Source organism: Pan paniscus, chromosome 8 (assembly GCF_029289425.2).
Source record: "Pan paniscus chromosome 8, NHGRI_mPanPan1-v2.0_pri, whole genome shotgun sequence".
In the NCBI taxonomy this organism is placed as follows: domain Eukaryota; kingdom Metazoa; phylum Chordata; class Mammalia; order Primates; family Hominidae; genus Pan; species Pan paniscus.
The window spans coordinates 121,553,150-121,569,692 of record NC_073257.2 but is presented as its reverse complement, the minus strand read 5'-3'; the positions used below and the strand labels follow the sequence as shown (position 1 = coordinate 121,569,692).

General features: G+C 37.4%; 1 pseudogene; it reads right to left on the bottom strand.

Moving 5' to 3' along the window:
* Positions 1 to 1,251: 1,251 nt before the first annotated feature.
* On the bottom strand, positions 1,252 to 5,001 carry LOC100975722 (E3 ubiquitin-protein ligase XIAP-like; annotated as a pseudogene).
* Positions 5,002 to 16,543: the final 11,542 nt, after the last annotated feature.

Sequence of the window (16,543 nt, the reverse complement as noted above, 5' to 3'; positions counted from 1 at the left end):
CCCTCTCTCACCACTCCTATTCAACATAGTGTTGGAAGTTCTGGCCAGGGCAATTAGGCAGGAGAAGGAAATAAAGGGCATTCAATTAGGAAAAGAGGAAGTCAAATTGTCCCTGTTTGCAGATGACATGATTGTATATCTAGAAAACCCCATCGTCTCAGCCCAAAATCTCCTTAAGCTGATAAGCAAATTCAGGAAAGTCTCAGGATACAAAATCAATGTGCCAAAATCACAAGCATTCTTATACACCAATAACAGACAAACAGAGAGCCAAATCATGAGTGAACTCCCATTCACAATTGCTTCAAAGAGAATAAAATAACCTAGGAATCCAACTTACAAGGGATGTGAAGGACCTCTTCAAGGAGAACTACAAACCACTGCTCAAGGAAATAAAAGAGGATACAAACAAATGGAAGAACATTCCATGCTCATGGGTAGGAAGAATCAATATCGTGAAAAGGGCCATACTGCCCAAGGTAATTTATAGATTCCATGCCATCCCCATCAAGCTACCAATGACTTTCTTCACAGAATTGGAAAAAACTACTTTAAAGTTCATATGGAACCAGAAAAGAGCCCACATTGCCAAGTCAATCCTAAGCCAAAAGAACAAAACTGGAGGCATCATGCTACCTGACTTCAAACTATACTGCAAGGCTACAGTAACCAAAACAGCATGGTACTGGTACCAAAACAGAGATATAGACCAATGGAACAAAACAGAGCCCTCAGACATAATGCCGCATGTCTACAACTATCTGATCTTTGACAAACTTGAGAAAAACAAGCAATGGGGAAAGGATTCCCTATTTAATAAATGGTGCTGGGAAAACTGGCTAGCCATATGTAGAAAGCTGAAACTGGATCCCTTCCTTACACCTTATACAAAAATTAGTTCAAGATGGATTAAAGACTTACATGTTAGACCTAAAACCATAAAAACCCTAGAAGAAAACCTAGGCAATGCCATTCAGGACATAGGCATGGGCAAGGACTTCATGTCTAAAACACCAAAAGCAATGGCAACAAAAGCCAAAATTGACAAACGGGATCTAATTAAACTAAAGAGCTTCTGCACAGCGAAAGAAACCGCAGTCAGAGTGAACAGGCAACCTACAGAATGGGAGAAAAGTTTTGCAACCTCCTCATCTGACAAAGGGCTAATATCCAGAATCTACAATGAACTCAAACAAATTTATAAGAAAAAAACAAACAACTCCATCAAAAAGTGGGCAGAGTATATGAACAGACACTTCTCAAAAGAAGACATTTATGCAGCCAACAGACACATGAAAAAATGCTCATCATCACTGGCCATCAGAGAAATGCAAATCAAAACCACAATGAGATACCATCTCACACCAGTTAGAATGGCGATCATTAAAAAGTCAGGAAACAACAGGTGCTGGAGAGGATGTGGAGAAGTAGGAACACTTTTACACGGTTGGTGGGACTGTAAACTAGTTCAACCATTGTGGAAGTCAGTGTGGTGATTCCTCAGGGACCTAGAACTAGAAATACCATTTGACCCAGCCATCCCATTACTGGGTATATACCAAAAGGATTATAAATCATGCTGCTGTAAAGACACATGCACAGGTATGTTTATTGTAGCACTATTCACAATAGCAAAGACTTGCAACCAACCCAAATGTCCAACAATGATAGACTGGATCAAGAAAATGTGGCACATATACACCATGAAATACTATGCAGCCACAAAAAATGGTGAGTTTATGTCCTCGTAGGGACATGGATGAAGCTGGAAACCATCATTCTCAGCAAACTATCACAAGGACAAAAAACCAAACACCGCATGTTGTCACTCACAGGTGGGAGTTGAACAATGAGAACACATGGACACAGGAAGGGGAACATCACACTCTGGGGACTGTTGTGGGGTGGGAGGAGGGGGGAGGGATAGCATTAGGAGATATACCTAATGCCAAATGACGAGTTAATGGGTGCAGCACACCAACATGACACATGTATACATATTTAACAAACCTGCACGTTGTGCACACGTACCCTAAAACTTAAAGTGTAATAATCATAAAAAAAAGAAAAAAAGAAGAAAATGGACAGAATCCTAAACACAACAACCAACCTCTAAGAGCAATCTCTATCTTTCCACCAGCATGGAACAATTTATTCGTTTTTCACACAAAACAAATTAATTGTTTGGGGAGATTAACTCTAATCTCCACGTTTATATACAGAAAGCTCCATTTGTTAAGCCTATCTGAAAAGAATAAAAAATCCAGATGATTAATTCACGAACACTTAGAAATTAAATCAGTATACTATGAATACACATTGCGTTCAGTTATAATATGATGCTTCTTAGTCTATGGTTTCAATGAAATAACAGTAAAAAAATGGATAATATGGCTAATACCCTGAAAAATCCAGAAATTCAAAGATTATATTGCCAACTAAAACACTGCCATGTACATTTTTTTCCTATTTGGTAGCAAATGCTAATGGAATTCAATCCTGATTACTTAAAGTCAGTTCACATCACACATTCAATCAGGGTAATAAGAACAACATAACATGCCTACTATAGAGTTAGATTAAGACATAAACATTTTTTGCTTGAAAGTAATGACTGTGTAGCACATGGGACGCTTGTCAAGTGCTTCAGCACATTGTTTACAAGTGACTAGATGTCCATAAGGAACAAAAACGATAGCAATATTTCTATCCCTACAGATTTTGCAAAGCTTCTCCACTTGCAGGTGCCTTAGCTGCTCTTCAGTACTAATCTCTTTCTGTAATGAGGTCTGACTTGACTCATCTTGCGTACTGTCTTTCTGAGCATTCACTAGATCTGCAACCAGAACCTCAAGTGATTTGTAGTTGCTCCCAGATATCTGAATTTTTTCCTCCATTATTTTCTTAACATCCTTGAAACTGAACCCCATTCATATAGCTTCTTGTACCATAGGATTTTGGAAGATGGTATCATCAATTCTTCTAGTTAGTGATGGTGTTTTCTCAGTAGTTCTTAGCAGACACTCCTCAAGTGAATGAGTTAAATGAATATTGTTTATATATTCTTGTCCCTTCTGTTCTAACAGATATTTACACCCTGGATACCATTTAGCATGTTGTTCCCAAGGGTCTTCACTGGGCTTCCAATCAGTTAGCCCTCCTCCACAGTGAAAGCACTTTACTTTATCACCTTCACCTAAAGCCAGTGTGTGTTTTCTTAGAGATTTTCCCCAAGGCTAGAAAGAGGGTCTCATCATTTTATTATGATTCAATGTCCTGATTAACCAGCTCTTTCAGAATAGGGTTCCTAAGGGATATACTTTAAAATAAACCAGAGATAACCAAACAGAAAGAACTGAGATACATAATGAGTTCTAAATACAAACAAGTTCCAGAAAATATTTACCTGCAGTGAAGTAGGATTTGACACTATCTGAAGATAGAAAAAAAAAGTTTAGCTCATTACTACATCCAGATTTCCCATGGCACACCACTTTTTTGCATTTCTATTAAAAGGTCCCATCATTGGGAATGAACAGCGACTTCCACAAGTTTTTTTTCTACTTGTCCCTATTGTGTTGTTCTCCATATCCTGATCTTTGAAATGTGGTGATGAGTTACTCAGCACTAATAGCCTGTTGGAGATTATTATATCTACAGTATTGACAATTTTGACCACTTGCTTGCAACTCTGAAGGCGTGTGTTTAGGAATAATCACAGCGACCCCATAGAATTTTTTTGTAGTTTATATGAGGCAGTGAATGGAAAGTGGTAGGACTGAATCATATTGGCCATGAGGCTGGTGTGAAGGAGTAGCAGGTAATGAGCATCCCTACCTGACTGTCCTATATCCACATCTAAGTTAGTGTTAGTTCCCTGCATTCTAGAGCCCATATAGCAAAGGGGTTAGAATGCTGGACTCAGACCTCCTGGCCTAGAGTCCCAGCTCAGCCACTCCCTAGGTCTGCAACCATGGGCATGTTATTTAACTTCTCTATTTCCTCTTCTGTAAAAGGAATGTAAATATAATGCCTAGTACACAGGACTATTGTGAAAATTAAAAAGAAAAATACTTGGAATAGTGCCTGGCTCACACTAAATGTTTAATAAATGCTAAAGATTGTTTTTAAGATTGTGGGTTTGCAAAACTCTCTCATAATATTCCTCAAGAATGTCAAGGTTAAACTATATTCCCCATATTTTAATGTCAGTACAGCAGCAACAACCCTCTCTCAGATGCTGGGTTCCATGATATTTGATCCATATTATGAGTTATAAACTTTTATTTTCCTCATGATCTCTTTTGAAAGATGCAAGGGTAGGAAGTATCTGGCACATGTGCTAATACATCTTCTTTCCTATGCCAATGACAGTCATCACCAATCGATCCCAGTACTTTCTCCCACTAAGCTCAGACAAGCTTTCAGAATTCTTCCTGGTACAAAGTCAGGACAGCACTGTTAACTAGAGTCAGCTCATGAGATGTAGCCTATTGGCCATCTTTATTCTAGAAACTCAGTCTAATAATATTGACATAGTTCAGGAAAGAAATTGCATAGAGGAAGGGACTAAGGCAGGAAGGAAGATAACAAAAAAAGACTGATGTACTCTGCAGCATCTATAAGCCATTTCCTGTCATAAACACCCATTACCCCACTTCATTACCCCACTGTGATGATTTGCAATAATATAAAATGAGCTAATTTTGGAAATTTGTCAATGAAAAATCTCAAATAATCAAATATCCAGATTTATATAAGAGCTGCTATAAAAATGACAGCAGAATTTATCTGTACTCCTGAGTGGGGTGGATACTGCAAAGAGTGTCATCTGGCAATTTGCTTTAATGGGTGGAGAAGTATTCTTGTATTTATTATATCAGTTATAGGAAGGCTGATAAACTCTCAATGCAAAAATTATAGAAAGAAAAGATTTCTTGATGAAAGATTTTTATAATTTACTTTGGTATCATTGTTATCTGGGTCATGACACTTGTGCATGACCTTTGATTAGAAACATTTCTAACCAAATTGAAGATAGAAAGCTTTTAGAGGTGAAATAAAGGCATGGAATACGTGCTGGAAGATTCTCCATTGACCCAATGATTAGGGGAACACAGTCCTGGATATCATCCTTCCTCTAACTACCTCCAGTTTAGCCCTTCACCTGACCTGGGGACAAATATGGCACCATGTGTGAGGAGTGCTTACCATCCTTTGAATGTTGCAAAAGGTGTATGAGTCCTGTTCAGTTTATGACCCAGTTTGTAGTGCTTGTTTAATTTCTTTTTTTGTCAGATCTCCTAGTAGGCATTGGTTCACTGATCCAGAGGAGGGACTGATAACCATGTTTGTGACCTTGACCTTCTGGTCACAATGGATTGGCTGCTACTTGTTTTAAGTTGAGTCCATCACTTTCTGTCTCTTAGAAATTTGGAATTGGAATTTAGAGATTTGTACAGAACCAGTCTTTACCTGTTTTGTGCTCATAAAATAACATTGGAGTTGGGGGCCATTGTCTTCTGCCACTATGGGACCCCAGCATTGAAGAGATGTGGGATGGGGGAGGGAAGGGAGAAAGAGAGAGAGAGAAGCAGAAATAAATAGAGATGAGGAACAAAGGTATGCTGTATTCTGGGTTCCTTCACATTTTTGTTTGCCAGATCCAGTCTCTTTCTGAGGACTGGCTGCACTCTGGGTCATCAAGGTGAGTTAGAGTGATGCTGGCCAGAGGAAACACAGCTAGGCAAAGCCATGGTATTTCTAGTTCTTTGCAAGCCATCTCACTTTTTTTTATGACCGCTGTGTTGGTGGGTCTTAGCATGGCTCCTTATACTTAACAAAAAACACCTCACCATCTCCAGCCTTCAGATAATCATCCCATTTCCCAGTGAAAGATATTCCCCAGCCCTCCTTCAACAAGTCAAGGCAGGTTACGTAGCATCTGATTTGGGAGCTAGCAGCTGAGATGATATTTTTCTCCTGGACCTACATGCCATCACTTGAATCTTTTCTGCCGAAGTCAAGAGGAGTGTGAAGTTGTTTTCCTTCTGGACCTACATGCCATCACTTGACTCTTTTCTGCCAAAGTCAAGAGGAGTGTGAAGTTGTTAAGTGCTTTTCCCCGGCTACCTTCTATTATCCATTCCACTTCCAGTTTATGCCTCATTTTTCCTGACTGAGCATAATGACTACCAGTGCAACAGCCTCAAGATACCTGTTATTTCTGTTTAATAGAGGGGAATATTAAAATTCAGAGATCATATAATGGAATTCAGAGATCATATAATGGGTCAAATAGTGGGGAAGTGGGGGAGTTGAAATTTTGGCTCAGGCTGGTCTGACACCAAAATCCAACCACCCTTGGACCATCCGCTTCCTTATGCTCAGTAAAACTAAAGATAAGTTTACTTCTTACCCACTGGGGAAAATGCTCCATTAACCCAGTCCTAGTGACTCTAGCTCTATTCTCTCTCCTACATTTTCAGCTTTCAATGGAGTGTGGTAAACTGGGATGGATGGGCTTAGTTCTGGGAAGCTCTGGAGAATGGGTGGTCAGATGCATTGACTCATGAGAGGAAAAGTAGAAGAAGAAGAAGGTGATACTACCAAATGCCAAAGGGCCTGGGAATTCATATGATCTGCAAGTAACTACCAGCTCCCCAGACATGCCCCTGACTTTGAGGACTATTACAGGTTGCCCTGGAATAACACGCCTTCCCAGATTCCACACATTCCTGACCTCATGACTCAGTCGCACCTCTTCCTCTTCCTTTCCCCTTCAAGTCTATAGATATATGTTTTATATTGCTTCCACTGGATACATGCCTGTCCTGTATGTATCCACATGCTCTAAACTCTCCTGCTTCCCAGCACCTTCTTGCTTGTCATGCCTCCCCTGGTCCATGCATTTGTTTCTAATATTCCTCTCATTACCTCCTTCCTTATGCATTATGATCAAGAGAAGAAAATTATTCATTCCATTTTGCATCCTTTTCCAAAACACATAACTCAAAATCCTACATCTGTGAAGAGAAGAAACCTTGTGAGCTCATTGGAGGAAGCTTCATCCCAAGTGAGACTTTTTCTGAGCAGACTTTCATCACCCTTTCTAAAGTTTCACCCAGCCAGAAGGCTGCCCTGCTGAAAGCCTAACGTCTTCACAGGGCACAACTCAGACCTCAGTAGATATTAAGAAATGCTGGTCATCATTTATCCTTTACAAGAGCCATTCACATTTGTCACCTTCACTGATGTTACTCACCTCCAGACTCTTGAACCGATCCAAATGGTCCTGGTGTCTGTGACTTTTCTCAGAGGTCCATTCTGGCCAAACTTTAAGGGGCGTGGCTGCTCCCTCTAAGTCCTCTCCATATTTCTATGCATACTTGAGGGCAGAGCTGCCCACTGGCAGGGATCCTAACATTATTTGCCCAATATTTTTCCCTGTGTGATTTCTGAAAAAGCCCCTTGACAAAGTCTGCGAGGGTATTCTGGGCTCAGCTTGGTGTAGCTATAATAAAGATCTTTTATTAGGAATCTTATTGATGTTTTTTTCTGGTTTTTGAAGCTCTTCTTTACTGTCTACACAGAGATCAAGAACTGTCACGAATGATAATCACTCTCATTATTAACTTAAATTTACTTTTCTTGCACCCAATACATCAACCTTTACTACTATAAGTTATGGCCGTTAGAAGCCAGAGCTAAAGACTGAAGTTTACTTCTCTAAGATGTGAGAAGGCAGGCAAGTCACTGCTCTCTGTATGAGGGTGGGATGAGGAATGGAGAATGTGTCATTTGGTGGATACATAAAAAATGCATTATATTTCCTTTAGAAGATAATTATCTAGGAGCCATGTGCTGAGTTTAGTTAGAAGTTTCTTTCTGAGGTGGAAAATGAAGGAAAAGAAAAGAGAAAGAAGAGAAAGATGGATTGGCTGACAGATGGACTAAATAAATGATGGAGAAACAGTAGAGACAAGGGGTGTGTTGACCAGGAAGGCAGTAGCTCTCTTGAAAGCAGTAGGATGCAAAATGTCTCTTAAAAAAGAAATCATAAAACAGTGCAAGTTAAATAAATGATGTTTAGTTATTGAAAAATGCATTTATTTTTAGCTTCTACCACATTTTAATTTTGTATGTTTGATAATAAATAGTATCTTTTACTGCTTTACCTTCAGTCCAGAGAACTCAAGCTCCTTCAGTCAGCTTAGTTAGAACTTTGCAAGTTCTGCTTCATGGGGGTAAAGGTGTAACTTTTTTTTATTGATTGGATAGTTAAATTCAAGAGAGTTGCCTCTCAAAAAATGATGCAGTAATTTCTCCAGCCCTTCTGTTAGACGGCCCCTGCCGATCACTTGTCCCACATCTTGTTCATCCATTTTTTCATTCTGTGTTAATCAGGACTATGTTGGTTCTAAGTAACAAAAACCTAAATATAACTTAATCTTAACAAATAAGCAAATAAACAAAGTTTGGAAGCCCAACTATTGCCTTGAGGTTATGTTTAATCCAAATATTCTATCAAAATAATCAGATCTGTCTGTCTCTGACCATTGACTACATGACCCTTGGTTGGATTTTTCTCTGCCAAGATCCCTCTGACAAGTCTATGTAACCCAACCTGGCACTTAATAATAGGCCATCCCTGTGGTCTTTTCTGACATTTCATGTGTGTTAGTTTTAATTTCTCAACCAGAATAGAAAGTCCCATAGGGGAGGCCCCTGGCCTTTCATGCTGCTCATTCTGTGGTCATCTGGTATGGACAGTGGGTACTCAGAACTATGATTGGATATTCAGGATTATATACATTTTGCACCGATTGTCTATTAACATTTGTAAAATAGAGATGGTAACATCAACCACACAGGGCTTATGTGGAGAACAAAGTGATATATCTGAAGCACTTATTGCATAGTGAGTATGTTATAAATGATGGACATATGTATTTGTATGTGTATATGTATGTGTGTATATGTATATGTCAATATGGTCATACATAATTTAGATGATGGATTTCCTGATCACAGAGTCCATATCTCTTCTTTCCTTTTTCTTGTAATGCTGAGGGTGGCATTCCATAGGCACTCAATAGAAGCTTGTGACTGAAAATATAAAACTCAAATCTTTGCAGAACATCTGGGTCTCATAAAAGGCCCTGAAAAGGTCCAAACCATTTATTGCTCTTCTGATGTTCATATGGAAGTGACTGTGGCACGATGATTAAGACCATTGGTTGGGTTTGAATCAGATAGACCTGAGTTTGACACCTAAGGGTACCATCCTGTAGTTTGGATAAGCTCCTTCTAAGATTCAGTTTTCCCATCTGTACAAGTCAGGGTAATAATAGTACTCTTACATTGACTTACTGAGTAGTAAATGAAAGAGTAGAAGATCAGCATTCTGCACTATGTCGTATATAGAGTCAGCACTCAATAGCACTCAATATGCTTCTGCTTGTGGTAATTCCAGATATTGCACCTACAGTATGGCCCTGCCTTACAGAAATATTTTTTGGAATAGTACTTTTTTTTATTGTAGAAACTCTTCTCCACATAGATACTATTGAAAATCTTGAAAGTGAACTTTATAAAGAACTCTAAGTGTAAAAACAACAACAATGATTCATTAGGAACTGTGTATAGGCACAGAATCCTATGACAACACATCAGAACTTCATTTTTCAGGCATGGCAACTGGGCCCCAGAGCTTGTTAGCAGCAGAATCTAGATTAGTACCCACAACTCTATATACTTAGTTCAGTTTTCCTCAAACAGCATAACTCAATACCTTTATTTTCCTCCAAAACACTGCCATAAACCCACTGAGAGATCTACTTAACGGAGTTATCCCTATGAGAACACATGAAGAGCCAGTCCTGACAGAAATAGCTGATAGGAGAGAAGAACAACTACCCATGAGCAGGTGACAAGCTGTCAGGCATGCTCTCTATTGTGTAAAGAGTGTGATGTTCTCAGTTGCATACACCCTGTGAGTCTACAGAGCCCATAGATTTATTTTAGAGTTCAGCTCAGAAGTTTCTGAACCATAAAACATATTTTATGAGTTTTAAATACTTTATATATCAAAAGTTGTAAGAAAATTTCAGAACATGCCATTTAAAAAAATCCACCTTCCAATGAAAAAAGCTCCTCTTTTTCTTTCTTCTTCAAGATTTTTATTTTATTTTTTATTAGTATATTTTTTATTTCAATAGCTTTTGTGGTACAAGAGATTTTTGGTTACATGGATGAATTGTATAGTGGTGAAGTCTGAGATTTTAATGCAACTATCACCTGAGTAGTGTTCATTGTACCCAACGTGTAGTTTTTATCCCTCACCACCTCCCACTCTCCCCATTCTGAGTCTCCAAAGTCTATTTTATCACTCTGCATGCCTTTGTGTACGCAGAGCTTAGCTCCCACTTATAAGTGAGAACATACAGTATTTGGTTTTCCATTCCTGAATTTCTTCACTTACAATAATGGCCTCCAACTCCATGCAAGTTTCTGCAAAAGACATTATTTCATTCGTTCCTATGGCTGAGTAGTATTGCATGTTGTATATATACCACATTTTCTTTATCCACTCATTGGTCTATGGGCACTTATGTTGGTTCTACATTTTTGCAATTGTGAATTGTGCTACAATAAATATTCGTGTAGGAGTCTTTTTGATATATTGAATTCTTTGGGATATTGCTGCATCAAATGGTAGATCTACTTTAGTTCCTTAAGGTATCTCCATATGGGTTTTCCATGGAGGTTGTACTAATTTACATTTCCACCAGCAGTGTGTAAGGTTCCTTTTTCACCACATCCATGCCATTCTTTTTTGACTTTTTAATAATGGCCATTCTTGCAGGAGTAAGGTGGTATCTCATTGCAGTTTTAATTTGAATTTCTCTCATGATTAGTAATGTTGAGCATTTTTTTCATATGTTTGTTGGACATTTGTATATCTTCTTTTGAGAATTGTCCATGTCCTTTGCCCATTTTTGATGTCATTATTTGTTTTTTTTTCTTGTTGATTTGTTTGAGTTCCTTGCAGATTCTGGATACTAGTCCCTTGTTGGATGCATAATTTGCAAATATTTTCTCCCATTCTGTGAGTTGTCTGTTTACTCTGATGATCATTTCTTTTGCTGTACAGAAGCTGCTTAGTTTAACTAGGTCCCATTTATTTATTTTAATTTTAGTTGCATTTGCTTTTGGGGTCTTAGTCATAAATTTTTTGCCTAGGCCAATGTCCAGAAGAATTTTTCCTACATTATCCTCTAGAATTTTTATGGTTTGAGGTCTCAGATTTAAATCTTTCCTGCTTCTTGAGTTGATTTTTGTATAAGGTGAAAGACAGGGATCCAGTTTCATTCTTCAACATGTGGCTATCCAGTTTTCCCAGCACAATCTATTAAATAGGGTGTCCTTTCCCCAATTTACATTTTTATATGCTTTGTTGAAGATCAGTTGGTTGTACATATTTGACTTTATTTCTGGGTTCTCCATTCTGTTCCATTGGTCTATGTGTCTACTTTTATACCAGTACCATGCTGTTTTGGTAATTGTACCCTTGTAGTGTACGTTTGGAGTCTTATAATGTGATGCCTCCAGATTTGTTCCTTTTCTTAGGGTTGCTTTGGCTACTTGGGCTCTTTTGTGGTTCCATATGAATTTTAGGATTAAAAAATTATGTGAAAAATGATGTGGGTATTTTGATAGGAGTTGCATGGAATCTGCAATTTCTTTAGGCAGTATGGTCATTTTCACGACATTGATTCTTCTAATCCATGAGCATAGGATGTATTTCCATTTGTTTGTGTCCTTTATGATTTCTTTCAGCAGTGTTTTGTAGTTCTCCTTGTAGAGATCTTTCACAACCTTGGTTAAGTATATTCCTAGGTATTTTATTTATTTATTTTTTGCAGCTGTTGAAAAAGGGATTGAGTTATTGATTAGACTCTCTCCTTGATCTCACTGCTATATATTGTTGGTGTATAGCATTGCTACTGATTTGTGTACATTGATTTTGTAACCTGAGACTTTACTGAATTTATCATGTCTAGGAGTCTTTTGGAGGAGTCTTTAGGGTTTTCTAGGTATATAATCATATCACTGGCAAACAGCAATAGTTTGACTTTCTCTTTTCCAATTTGGATGTCCTTTATTTCCTTCTCTTGCCTGATTGCTCTGGCTAGGACTTCCAGTACTATGTTGTAAAGAAGTGGTGAAAATGGGCATCCTTGTCTTGTTCCAGTTCTCAAGGAGAATGCTTTCAACTTTTTCTCATTCAGTATGATGTTGGCTGTGGGTTTGTCGTATATGGCTTTGTTATTTTGAGGTAAGTCCCTTCTACGCCTAGTTTTTTTGAGGGCTTTTATCATAAATAAATGCTGAATTTTACTAAATGCTGTTTCTGCTTCTATTGAGATGATCATATGGAGTTTAAAAAATTCTGTTTATGTGATATATCATATTTATTGACTTACATATGCTAAACCATCCCTGCATGAAACATTCTCCAAGATACATCATATGATAGTCCACAAAGCAAGTCTCAATAAATGAAAAAAAAATTGAAATCATATTAGGTCTCTTCTCAGACCACATTGAAATGAAACTAGAAATCAACTCCAAAAGGAACACTCAAATCTATACAAATACATGGAAATTAAACAATCGTCTCCTGAATAATTTTTGGGTTAACAATGAAATCAAGATAGAAATTTAAAAATTCTTCAAAATGAATGATAATAGTGATACAAATTATCAAAACCTCTGGGAGACAGCAAAGACAGTGCCAAGAGGAAAGTTTGTAGTGCTAAATTCCTACGTCAAAAAGTCTGAAGGATCACAAATTGATAACCTAATGTAACACCTCAAAGAACTAGAGAAATAAGAACAAACTAAACCCAAAGGTACCAGAAGAAAGACCAGAGCAGAAATAAATGAATTTGAAACAACAAAAACACTACAAAAGATCAAAGAAACAAAAAGTTGCTTATTTGAAAAGATAAACACAATTTATATACCATTATCTAGATTAACCGAAAAAGAAGATATAAGATTCAAAGAAGCTCAGTTAGAAATGAAACTGTAGACATTACAACTGAAACCACAAAAATACAAAAGATAATTCAAGACTACTATGAACACCTTTATGCACACAAACTAGAAAATCTAGAGAAAATGGATAAATTCCTGGAAACATACAAAGCTCTTAGATTAAATCAGGAAGAAAAAGAAACCTGAACAGACAAATAACAAGAAGTGAGACTGAATCAGTAATTTAAAAAATTGCCAACGTCAACAAAAAGCTCAGGTCCAGATGGATTCACTGCTGAAGTCTACCAGATATTCAAAGAATTGGAAACGATGCTACTGAAACTATTTAAAAGGACTGAGAAAGAGGGAATCCTTCCTTACTCGTTCTAAGAAGTCAATATCACCCCATTACCAAAACCAGGAAAGGACACAACGAAAAAAGAAAACTACAGACCAATATTTCTCATGAACGTAGATGCAAAGATTAACAAAATACCAGCAAGCCAAATCTAACAGAACATCAAAAAGGAAAAGCTCCTCTTTACTAATGAATGCTAGCTAAGAAATAGAAGAGATTATGAAATTAGAAAATCACAATTTTGCAATCATCAATATAATTATTCAGGTAAGAATCACCAATTGCTACCAAAACTATAGGGAGATGAAATTTTATCAAGGAAGAGAATGTTCACATGCTCTCAATGTACCATCCCATAGATTACTTATTTATTTCAAAGGGAGAAATGTTTATTACAAATTCTGAGTGATGTTAATTTAAATAATTGACAAAACATGGGATCTTCAATAATGAGATATATTGACATTATGTAACTCTTGATGTGATGCCAATGCTATGGAGGACAGAAAAAAGTTAAGGGGACTATTCTAGATTAAAAAGACAAAGAGAAGGACAACTAAATCCAATATTCCTAGGTCTAGCTCACCTTCCTACGGCCCAGAAAAACAAGTCTTTGTATGTAGGGAATGATGAAAGAAAACATATTGCAAGTTACGGGCACTAAGAGGAGCATCCAGTACTTTTATTTCACCAAGAAAAAAAATCTAGGCTAGGAAAGGAATGATGACCTCAATGAGATTAGGCACTTTGCTCAGTTCACTCCTGACACACTAGCCCGTCTGTTGTTTCTCCAGTCTAACAGACACAGGGCCACTGGACTTCTAATATCCTCTTCCCAGAATGCTCTTCCTCCAGAGAGGCATAGCTCTCTTTCTCACCTCCTTCAGCTCCTTGCTCATACAGCCTTCCCTGACCACCTATTTTAAACTAAAATTCACTCTTACTTGATTTTTCCCTTAAGTGTTTATCAGTCCATCATACCATATATTTTACTTGTTTTTTTAACCATCTTCTAGTAGTAGAATGTAAACATTATGAAGACAGGGATTTTTTTTTAAACATTTGTTCATAAGTTTTCAGTGTTGTGTCCACCATTGTGCTGGTTGCTACATTCCCTGCCTGCAGGAAGTTTCTGTCTAACGGACTTTTGAAGCCAGGGGGAATATTAGTGGTCCAAGTGTGACACCAACCCCTTCTTAGCCTTGTGATGGTCATGGGAACTGGTGTGAATTCTCCTGGGAAAGGCACATCCTGGCTTTACATCAGAGATTGTGCCTGCCTCTTCCCAGTGCTGAAAGAGCTGAATTAGATTCAAAAAATTGCTGACACTGAAAGATTATTCACACCATTAAAAGTTGTTTTTTTTTAAATAGAGACATTTTTTAGAGCAGTTGTAAAAAGAAGGTCTATTCCTCTTAATGGGACACCTATGAAGGTGAGGAAGCCTTTAGGAGAAAGCTAAGAGGAGATTTTAAAGTCCTTTAGGATCTATTTTCTTGCAGTAGCTACATGATGGGATGGAGAATTTGGGCCCGTTCTCCAATGCTTGGACAACCTTGACCACCTGCCTGTGCATGAATCATGTTCTACTTGCTGCATGTTTTGTATTAAAAATGATGTCTTAACCTAGCACTTGTAAATCACGCATTCTAAGGACTATTCCCGGTAGAGCAAACATATTTTCTCCTTCCACCCTCCTCGTGACAATGTTGCCTCAAACTAATAAAAGACTGGTGAGGGCGTGAGCTGCACTCTGAGGCCAGGAAGCAATGAAGTTAAATAGGCAACCGAAGAACTAAACCCATTACTGTCAACTCATCATTGCATCCTCCATTGACAATTTACTCTTCGATAGCTGCTGTGAGTCAGATTTTCACACTTCTTATGACATGAGTCAGGGACAAGTGTCTGGCCTTGTCAACAGTACCTGAGGGCATTAACTCTGTACAGCTAGAGAGCTACAAAATGGACACTCAATATATTATTTCCCTTTGACCCAACTAGAATGGCTGCATAAATTCCTGAAAAACAGGTTAATTTTTGTGACTTGATGTTCCATCATAGATTTAAAAAGAAACTTACTATATTAGACATATTCAACAACTTGTCCTTTCTTTTTCAACTCAGTATTTTCTCCATGGAACATGCTGTCTTTTCAGTGCCATGGATTCGCTAGTAAAATACCCTCTGTTTATTATAAAGACTTCCTGATTAGACACAATGCATTATTCAATATTTTTATTTAAGGTGATTTTTGATATGGTTGGGTTAAAATCTATCATAATGCCAGCTTTTTTTTGTTTGTTCCATTTGCTCTTTGATTTTCTCCCCTTTTCTGCTTTCTTGTGGTTTAATGGAAGAGATTTTATTATCCTATTTTATACCCCCCATTGACTTAATATTTACACATCTTTAAAAAATTTAGTGGTTGCCCTAGGCTTTACAATATACACTTAAATATAATCTGAGTGCACATTAAAATAACATACCTATCCATGTATAGAGTAATGACTTTAAAGGGACCACTCGTCTCTGGAGTTTTAATCACATATTTCACTTTTATATATACTATAAACACCATATTACTAATTTTTATTTAAGCAGTCAAGTACCTTTTACAGAAGTGAAAAATAAGAAAAAGATTTAATTTTATCTTTATGCCATTTACAGTGCTTTTCATTTCTTTTTGTAAATCTAAGTTTTTGACCTATGTCGTATTCCTTCTGCCTGAAGAACTTCCTTTAACATTTTTTTATATACTAGCTTGGCTGGAAATGAATTATTTCAGTTTTTAATTTTTCTGAAAAAGTCTTTATTTCCCATTTATCTTTGAAAAATGTTTTTGCTGTTATAGAATTTTGTGTTGATTTTTTTCCTTTTAGAACTTAAAAAATATCATTCCACTGTCTTCTTGTTTGTATGGTTTCTTAAAGGAGTCTGCTAGAATTTTTAGCCTTTTCCTCTGTAAGTGATGTACATTTTTCTCTGGTCACCTTCAGAATTCCCCTTTGGTTTTGTTTTTCAGCAGTTTGACTATGGTATGTCTGGGGTGTGTGTGTGTGCATGTGCATGCGCACACGTGTGTGATTTATCCTTCTTGGTGTTCTCTGATCTCGCATGGTGTCTATCTTTTCCATTGGA